This window comes from Pseudophryne corroboree, chromosome 1 (assembly GCF_028390025.1).
Source record: "Pseudophryne corroboree isolate aPseCor3 chromosome 1, aPseCor3.hap2, whole genome shotgun sequence".
NCBI lineage: Eukaryota > Metazoa > Chordata > Amphibia > Anura > Myobatrachidae > Pseudophryne > Pseudophryne corroboree.
The window spans coordinates 225,041,875-225,052,527 of NC_086444.1; the positions used below are offsets into that span (position 1 = coordinate 225,041,875).

At 39.6% G+C, this 10,653-nt stretch overlaps 2 pseudogenes; one reads left to right on the plus strand and one right to left on the minus strand.

Moving 5' to 3' along the window:
- Positions 1 to 536: 536 nt before the first annotated feature.
- Positions 537 to 655, minus strand: LOC134943280 (5S ribosomal RNA; annotated as a pseudogene).
- Positions 656 to 3,012: 2,357 nt separating this feature from the next.
- LOC134939812 (5S ribosomal RNA) lies at positions 3,013 to 3,131 on the plus strand (annotated as a pseudogene).
- Positions 3,132 to 10,653: the final 7,522 nt, after the last annotated feature.

The following is a 10,653-nucleotide window of genomic DNA, read 5'->3' on the forward strand; positions in this document are numbered from 1 at the left end:
CTGTTTTGATGTGTTTTCCCCCAAAAAATCATCCAGATCCAAAACCAAAACCAAAACACGAAAGGGTGGTTTTGGCAAAACCAAGCCAAAACTAAAACACGAAAATGGAATTAGAACCAAAACCAAAACACAAAACACGAAAAGTGCCAGCCGCACATCTCTATATTATTGCTACATTGTTCTTATATTCAGGTGATAATCCAGTTCAGGGCACACTTGAAAAATTGAAATGATGAATTTATTAAAACATAACTTTTATTGATATATACTTAAAAAAGAAGAAGCGAGAGCAAGCGTCCACATTCAAGGAACATCAATGTTCACAAGTACTGGTGTACTGTAATGTAGGCGAAATGAGCGAAAATAAGTGATCCCTCATTCAATTAAATGATATACTACACTTATATCCTCTATAATAGAAGTTTTAGTAGAATGAGGTCACTCCCTCGGGTCTAGTATAGTCAATAAATGCCAGGAACCTGTTATCAAGTTCCTGCCGTGGGTCCCAGAATTGTATTAAATGTTGGAGAATAAAATACCTACGGTACCTAGTATTCCCTGGTAGTTTCCTATCCAGGTACTGACCAGGCACTGCAGTGCTTAACTTCCAAGATCAGACGAGTTTGGGCATACTCAGTGTGGTCTGACCGTAGGTAAATTTATCTCCTAGGCGCACCGTTTTCCGATTGTATTGGGACCAAGGATATAAATCACAGAAAAAATATATAGGGTTTTGAGTAGTCAAAAGTCAGACTGCCAGATTATTGCTGGAAAATCTAACTACTAACAGTCTGTGAAGAAAGAATAATGATAGCCGTAAAATATCATTTACCATTGCATTTACTGAAGGTTGCGTATTTCCCTCATAGATGGGTGTATCAAATCTACACATGCAGTGGTATTGAATTGATGCTGAAAATACATTCATAACATAATTGTAGCAAACAGCAGGTACCACTGGAAATGTCTTTTTTTTTTATATATAAACACTTTGACATAAAGCAATAGCCTGGGCAGAAAAAAGGCCAGTGCTAGTTACAATTATTTGAAAGCAAAGCAATATTTTACAATCCTATATAATTCAGGTGCTGAGAATCCCTCTGCCAATCATGCAATTATGACAAAAATACCACAGGCAATGTATGTCAGGGGAGACAATTTAAATTGAAGTCATGGTGTAAGCAAAAAAAGGAGAGGGGAGAGAAGAGGGCTAATAAGAGCCACAGATATTTGAAAGTAAAGCAATATATCAATGTCAGATGATAAAATTCAGTATATTACCCAATATTATAAATTCTGAGATTAATTATTACATAAGTGCATCAGTCCCTTGCATACAGATTCCTCATTATCCACCCTTGCGTTATAATCATATATTGATAGTAGTATTAACCATGCAGAGCCATAAATAGTATGAATGCATCAATATTTGAAGCCTCCACCACATCCCTGCTAGCTGGGAAGTATGTGGGGAATGCTGTGGCTGAAAAAGGGGGAAAGTTGAGGCTGGGTGAGAGAACCCGTTTTCCGGCCTGAGACCGGTGGTGTCTTACCCAACCTGACGAGGGTATCTGTGAGCCAGGGGACAAGCCTAGAGCCGAGGAGTGAGGCGCCGGCGGCCGCGGTCCGTACGACCGGAAGTTCGGGCACCGGTACCAGAAGTGACGCGCGTTTCGCTCCGAGAGCTTGGTCACATGATCGCCTGCTCTCGGAGCTCCCCACTGCCTTACTATATGAGAGTGCGCAGCCAATCAGTGATAACGGGGGTGTCATTGACCCTCTCAGTATGACCTCCGTGTGAATTAGGAAAAGGATGTAACGGAGCTGGAGCTGTTTGATAAAGGGGATGATCAAATCATTAATGATATATTATTAATCGACTGGGAGGGTCATTGACACCCCCGTTATCACTGATTGGCTGCGCACTCTCATATAGTAAGGCAGTGGGGAGCTCCGAAAGCAGGCGATCATGTGACCAAGCTCTCGGAGCGAAACGCGCATCACTACTGGTTCCGGTGCCCGAACTTCCGGTCGTACGGACCGCGGCCGCCGGCGCCTCACTCCTCAGCTCTAGGCTTGTCCCCTGGCTCACAGATACCCTCGTCAGGTTGGGTAAGACACCACCGACCTCAGGCCGGAAAACGGGTTCTCTCACCCAGCCTCAACTTTCCCCCTTTTTCAGCCACAGCATTCCCCACATACTTCCCAGCTAGCAGGGATGTGGTGGAGGCTTCAAATATTGATGCATTCATACTATTTATGGCTCTGCATGGTTAATACTACTATCAATATATGATTATAACGCAAGGGTGGATAATGAGGAATCTATATGCAAGGGACTGATACACTTATGTAATAATTAATCTCAGAATTTATAATATTGGGTAATATACTGAATTTTATCATCTGACATTGATATATTGCTTTACTTTCAAATATCTGTGGCTCTTATTAGCCCTCTTCTCTCCCCTCTCCTTTTTTTGCTTACACCATGACTTCAATTTAAATTGTCTCCCGTGACATACATTGCCTGTGGTATTTTTGTCATAATTGCATGATTGGCAGAGGGATTATCAGCACCTGAATTATATAGGATTGTAAAATATTGCTTTGCTCTCAAATAATTGTGACTAGCACTGGCCTTTTTTCTGCCCAGGCTATTGCTTTATGTCAAAGTGTTTATATATATAAAAAAAAAAGACATTTCCAGTGGTACCCGCTGTTTGCTACAATTATGTTATGAATGTATTTTCAGCATCAATTCAATACCACTGCATGTGTAGATTTGATACACCCATCTATGAGGGAAATACGCAACCTTCAGTAAATGCAATGGTAAATGATATTTTACGGCTATCATTATTCTTTCTTCACAGACTGTTAGTAGTTAGATTTTCCAGCAATAATCTGGCAGTCTGACTTTTGACTACTCAAAACCCTATATATTTTTTCTGTGATTTATATCCTTGGTCCCAATACAATCGGAAAACGGTGCGCCTAGGAGATGAATTTACCTACGGTCAGACCGCACTGAGTATGCCCAAACTCGTCTGATCTTGGAAGCCAAGCACTGCAGGGCCTGGTCAGTACCTGGATAGGAAACTACCAGGGAATACTAGGTACCGTAGGTATTTTATTCTCCAAAATTTAATACAATTCTGGGACCCACGGCAGGAACTTGATTGCAGGTTCCTGGCATTTATTGACTATACTAGACCCGAGGGAGTGACCTCATTCTACTAAAACTTCTATTATAGAGGATATAAGTGTAGTATATCATTTAATTGAATGAGGGATCACTTATTTTCGCTCATTTCGCCTACATTACAGTACACCAGTACTTGTGAACATTGATGTTCCTTGAATGTGGACGCTTGCTCTCGCTTCTTCTTTTTTAAGTATATATCAATAAAAGTTATGTTTTAATAAATTCATCATTTAAATTTTTCAAGTGTGCCCTGGAAAAGGCATATAGTTGCTTCTTCTCCTTTCTCTACTTTAAAGGACCATACCTGTTTCATAGTTGTTATAACTATTTTTCGGGAGGGTTCACTACGATATGCCGGCGGCCGGGCTCCCGGCGAGCAGCATACCGGCGTCGAGAGCATGACCGCCGGCTTACCGACAGTGTGGTGAGCGCAAATGAGCCCCTTGCGGGCTTGCTGCGCTCGCCACGCTACGGGCACGGTGGCGCGCTACGCGCGCCACACTATTTTATTCTCCCTCCAGGGGGGTCATGGACCCCCACGAGGGAGAATAAGTGTCGGTATGCCGGCTGTCAGGCTCCCAGCGCCGGTATGCTGGTCGCCGGGAGCCCGACCGCCGGCATACTGAAGACCACCCTTTTCGGGAGCACCACCAACCACTTGCTGAATTAATTATTATAGTAGGCTTTTACGTTGGTTTGACAATATCTGTTATTTACTGAATCACAATTGTCATATCCTGGGAAGATTTATATCTTTTGGTTAAGATAATCCAGTTCACCCATTGAGAGCTGCAAATATAATTGTTATAATTCCACTCAAGTGCTCAGTTTTTAAATATATTTTTTATGTTTATGTTTGCACCCAATAAGTATTGTTTAGTCCGTCTGCATACTGTCCACTATTAAGTCATGTCTGATATGTCTGATACTGAATTGGTACTCACTTCCCTTTTTAAATTTACATTTACCTCACATTAATTCATCAATGGCCAAACTCACTCCTCATACAGTACTTGTACTTGTACTTGCAATGCTTCTGAAGGACTTGAAAACTGACAGAAAGTGCTCCACCCTACACTGAGCCATCAGCCCTCAGAATATGTAGGCTATATTTCTCCCCTAAGTTTTTATTGCTTATAATTATTGATAAACTGGCCCTAATTGTAGTAAAAAGCTCCAATACAAAGCTTATAATGCGTGAAAAAAAAAATTCAAGTGCCAAATGCTGCTACTCCTGGTGACATGGAGCATGAGTCTGGTGGAAGGGACAATTGTCTATTTAGAAGTACCTTTAATCATGAACAAATATATCACTTTAGGAATGCAAATTATTTTAAGTCTCCACTCCTGAACAATGAATACACTACAGATTAATTTTACTCAGTAGACCTTTATCTTGTACAGTATCTTACACTTCTATTCATTTTATTGTAACAAGTACTATTTTTGAGCATCTTATTAATAATTGATGACACATTTACAATGTATTAGGTAACGCCACACCAAAATTGCTTGTTAATATATTCTAGTAATGTATCTTATACAGCTCTCTCAGCACTAATTTTAAATTAGGTAACTCCAAATCACCGTTATCTCATTATTATCTTCAGCAACTTGTCTCCTTCAGCTATTTCTACATTAACTATAAATTAGTTGACTTCAGATCATAATTAACTGTATTTTTGCAGTATGTAAATGTACTTGGTACACTGCACTGTTCAGCCGGGGTCAATTCCATAACACTAGATTATTAGATAACTATAGCCTATGTTTTAGGATACTGTAGCTCATTTGCTCAATTGCTAATCATGAGACATACCTGGGGTATTTATTTAGATGCAACATATTGATTTAGATTAAATTTAGGGAAGTCTGAGCTCGATATATTTTTTTATAGGAAACATTTTAAAGGTTTGGGAATTATTTGGGGGATGAGAAGTGTAAAATGAAAAATACAGTTTATATTCCTTTTAAATCTTCTCTTGGTGAGTACTTTTCATTAGTTTTAACTCTTTAATTTTCAAAGTCACAATAAATATTACATTTCCATATGCTTGTCTACTTAGCACCATATAAAACTACTGTGCACGTAACTCAACTGTTTATACCAATGGCTGCAAGAAACACTTGTCCAATACTTAAAACCCACATTAGCCATTCTTTTTTTTTAAAGGAGACAACCCCTAAAAAACCCTATTCTTTACTCTGTTTCTATATTTTGTTTTCTCTCACATGCCTGCTCATTAGCTAATAAATCAGATGCAATGGCCCGTGTCTCATAATTTTATACACCTTTCATTTTTGTGTGTGTTTTAAGTACAGGTTGAGTATCCCTTATCCAAAATGCTTGGGACCAGAGGTATTTTTGATATCGGATTTTTCCGTATTTTGGAATAATTGCATACCATAATGAGATATCATGGTGATGGGACCTAAATATAAGCACAGAATGCATTTGTGTTACATATACACCGTATACACACAGCCTGAAGGTAATTTTAGACAATATTTTTTATAACTTTGTGCATTAAACAAAGTGTGTGTGTACATTCACACAATTCATTTATGTTTCATATACACCCTATATGGGTGGTATTCATGTGACCGGCGGTCGGGTGACCGACAGTCACATGACCTCCTCCACCATGCCGAGCGCTCACTATCCCGATGGTCGGCATGCTGACCAACAGGGACTATTTCCACTCGTGGGTGTCCACGACACCCATAGAGTGGGAATAGAACCCGTGGCGACCGCAGGTCACCACCGAGCCCGCAGCGTGGCGAGCGCAGCGAGCCCGCAAGGGGCTTGCTGCACTCGCCCCTCCCCGCCAGGATCCCGGCATCGGTATGCTGCCGGGATCCCGGCGTCGGTAAGCTGACCGGCGGTCAGGAGACCGCCGGTCAGCCGTACTACACACAGCCTAAAGGTCATTGAATACAATATTTTGAATATCTTTGTGTATTAAACAAAGTTTGTGTACATTGAGCCATCAAAAAACAAAGATTTCACTATCTCAGTCTCACTCAAAAAAGTCCATATTTCGGAATATTTGGATATGGGATACTCAACCTGTATAACACTCTATACAGATGCTGATCTGGACTTAAAAATTAGCTTCATATGTGCTGTTTGGAATAATTAAAATATTGGTGTTTCTACAGATTTATGAATTTGTAAGATAAAATTAATGATTTTTTTTTTTCCATTTAATCAAGACAAGAAATTATAAATGTAGTTTTTCTCAGAAATGGAGAACAAATGTTTAGAGGGTATTTAAATTGTAAATTGAAAAGATAAATACTAATCTTAGGTATCAAACTATGACTTTAATCAAGTAGCTGCAACTGTGTTTGTAATGGTTGCAGCTGGGTGATTTAAGTAATTAGTATTTAGGATATATATGTAAGAGAAACATGCAGATGGGCAATGTTCTCTGAGGAAATCACACTGATGTGATGAAATGCGTCAGCCCTAAAGTGCTTTTCAATTAAGTACTACCAATTGTCAACAAGAAGGATTGGACTTTCCACACAGTTTTAATGCTGCCATGTTTGGTGGTATTAGAGTATACTTGGTTAATAGAATAAATTGAAAGCAACAAATATTTCAGCAGAGATGTTTTTTTGTTGGACATCTCTTTGTGAAGCAACAAAAGCTTTGCAAGTATTAACCTTGCTAATGAGAGCTACAACTCCTAATTACTTGGATAACAGTATGTGTGTGGAAACTGCTTTCTTTTATTGGAGAATTGTACCAAACAGGAGGCCATTTAATGTCTATGTTTCCTCACCAGTTTTTTTTTATATGGATATGTATTTGTGTGTTTGTTTAACTTGCAGGCTATTGTTTTTTATGTTATGTAATGTTTATCTTAAATGTGTTGTAAGTAATATAGATATTAATTAGACACTACAGATATTATGATGTGCAATTTATGTTTTCTTTCAAATGTGAGTTTGAGTATGCCCGACACAGACTTATTAGAATGTTAATACAGGCAGAGACAGGCCTTTTGGTTAAAGTCCTGTCATAATTTTAAAGGTGATTAGGGGCGGATTGGCTATAGGGCTCACCAGGAAGATTCCTGGTAAGCTGACATGTGTGTGGGGCCTGTTTTGTGTGTTGTCATGTGGCCACACACGCCACATGACAGGCACCTCACTGCACTCAGTACATTGCATTGTCTCCATTCATTCTGTGGTTCTATATCTGCAGTACAGTAACTCTGCCATCCAGTGATACTGACATGGCTACACGGTATGTTACCTCTTGTGCTGCCTATTTCTGGACACTTCTACAAAATTTTACAGGGCCAATTTTAGTTTCCATTTTGCCTCTGGTCTCAGACACAATTGTAGAAAAAGACACAAGGAAGGCCACAACTGTATACAATCAGGTCCTATGAGTAGGGATCCAGCCCCCTCAACAGACCATACCTCCTTATTAGACCACACCCCCATTAGGGCTGCTTCCATAAATTTCCCAGACTGGTTTTGCATTCCAATCTGCCCCTGAAGGTGATTGAATTAAGGTGATCAAATAAAGAGTCAAGCCAAGCTTCATTATAATGTTAATGCCACTTAGTGGAGGATGTTTGGAGGTGATTCATTTGTATCTCTCTGAGGACATCCTATGACCAGAAAACCTAATTAAATAAGTTCTATTGTCTGTGGCTGCATGATGATTCCTTGGGCATCTGATTCCAGGTATCTTCTAGTATAAACAGAGAGTTATCACACTACAAAGTGTATTCAGACAGTCCACTCAGGTGTGAGAGGACAATACTGTAGGTAGGGATCAAAAACACATAGGGGCAGATTTAACAATTAATGATAGTTTTGTTATATGGTGCTCCAGCCAATCATCTCATAACTGTCATGTGTTTGAAAAATGACAGCAGCTGATTGGTTGGAGGTACCATTTAACATTTGTAACAAATGATAACAAGAATATCACTCATTGTTTAATATGCCCCATAATATTTTATCTGGTTTATGATGGGAAATGAATATGTCTATGATAAGTGAGAGCAAGTATAATCATATAAAAGATAAATAAGGGTGATGTGATTTGTAGATCACTCTGAGTGATGCTTTCCAAGATATGAAGTATCTCACCAATACCACATGACACAGCATCATATTTCATGAGGGCAATGAGGGCATAGCCTCCCACAACAACACCACCCAACACCGCTGCTGCACTGAGTAAGTGTCAGTGAGTGACTGATTTTGGTTCCCAACCTGTGGCTGCCACTGTCTGTTGGCGCTGTATAGTACAAAGTCTTCTGGGATTAATAGAGAGTTCTTACATTTCTGCTATACATGATGATCACCTGTCTGGTCAGGGGCAATCTGCAGGATAGCCTAAATGAAGGATATCCTGAGGTACAGGGTATTTGTATGTATTTTTAATATCTACATTGTACAGAGGCCAGTTGCTGTGACTTTGGTGTGAGTTGCAGTGATGACCCGTCCTCTATGAGTTAGAGCGTTCTTCCTGAGTTTAGGGCATGTATGATTGCAGTGGGTCAGTGTCATGTCACATGTAGGCTGTACAGTGTATCAGAAGGAGCTGGATACTACAATACAATTAGTATTGTCTGCATTCTGTTACATATTGATTAAATATTGTGGAAAACCATTGCATTATCAATATATCTATTTGTTTCTGTTATACTGTTTTAGACTATGAATTATGTGCCTGTGTGTGTGTATTGTGTTCATGAGGTTCATGTTCAGAGGCACTACTACTGTGGGAATTATGTGTATAAGAGGCACTGCTACTGTAGGTATTTTGTGTATAAGGGGCACTACTGTTGGCATTTTGTATAAGGGACACTGCTGTGTGGCTTAATGTGTATAAGAGGTACTGTGTAGCATAACGTGAATAAGGGTCACTACTATGTGAGACAAAATGTGAATAAGGGGCACCACTGTGTGTCATAACATGAATAAGGGACACTACTATGTGGTATAATATGAGTCAGGGGCACTATGTGCGGTGTTATGTGAATAAGATTGTGCTACTGTATGGCATAATTTGAATTGTTGGTATAATTGTTTGGCCATGCCTCTTCCTTGTGAGACCACATCCCTTTTTTGCAATGCTGTGCTGTCCTCTTATAGAGTATGGAGGGATAAATATAAGTGTTTGACCTAACAAGGGGCACCAAAATATATATTTGCTTACCAAAAAATTAAGCACTGGCTGGCCCTGGTCATATTGTACCTAAAATCACACAGATTAATGTAAATCAACCACACCTGAGGTAATCATTCCACAAGGGGAGTTATGCAGAATTATGTGAATTTAAATAATTTGTGAATGGAGCAGTGCTAGGAGGATCTTGGACCAGACTGAGGGATCAATGATGCATTAAAGTTTGTACCTGCAGTGCCTACATTTCTTCACATTCTTTCTGGGTAGATTTCTGCATGTTAATCTGTAACTTATTTCCTACATTTATTTTGAAATTGTTAATTAAAAATATGATAAAATAAAAAAATAAAAGATAAGATACCGCAGACCACAAGGTTAATTGGGTTCACACTGCGGTAGACTACCGATTCCCACACATAGACTTCACTGGGGGCTCAGTTTGAGTGACGGGTGAGGAGTCCATAGCCAATCAGGAGAGAGCTACAACATGGCATTCCCTGATTGGCTCTTGGGTCTCCAAGTGACAATTGTCACGAGGAGGCCTGGCATTTGGGAGAACACAATCAATGTGTGTACACATGGATTGTGTTCAGTGTGCTGGATCGGGTACTTAAGTTTGTTATTTTTTAACCCTGTGGATGCCTATATGGAACGACGAGGAACAATTTACACAGGATTTAGGTAAGTATATATATTGTTTTACAGGTACCCTAAGGATTAATACTTGGACAAGGGCAATAAAGGGCTACATGGGATGGTAGGTAAGTATATGTGTGAATGTGTAAGTATGCTTTAATAAAGTTATAGTGTCATGGTGTGTGAGTGGTGTCTTTACTGTAATATTTCTTTTACAGTAGAACTACAGGTACCAGCAAGCATTTTAATGCCCCACATGCTGGTACTTGTGGTTCTCCAATTACCAGCATGTGGGGGAGGCTAGCTGGGACCTTGTGTTCCACTATAACAGACAATATTTATTCTTAATTTTACACAATGGACAATGAAGTTGCCACCCACAGCCCACGGATAGCAGCCATATCCCCTTTATTTCAAAAATCTCTCACCACGTTACATCCATCCCAGACTCTCTGTTGATAGGCACAGCACGAGAAACCCCAAGGAACACTCCGAATCATGACCCTATCAGAAATTCCAAGCCATATACTGTATTTTTCAATAAGACCCTTTAGTGAGAAAAAGAAAAAAACATGCAATGTGGGATTATAAGCTTAGCTTGATTAACTCTTTTAAAGAATAGAATATTGCCTAAAGAAGCTCAGAA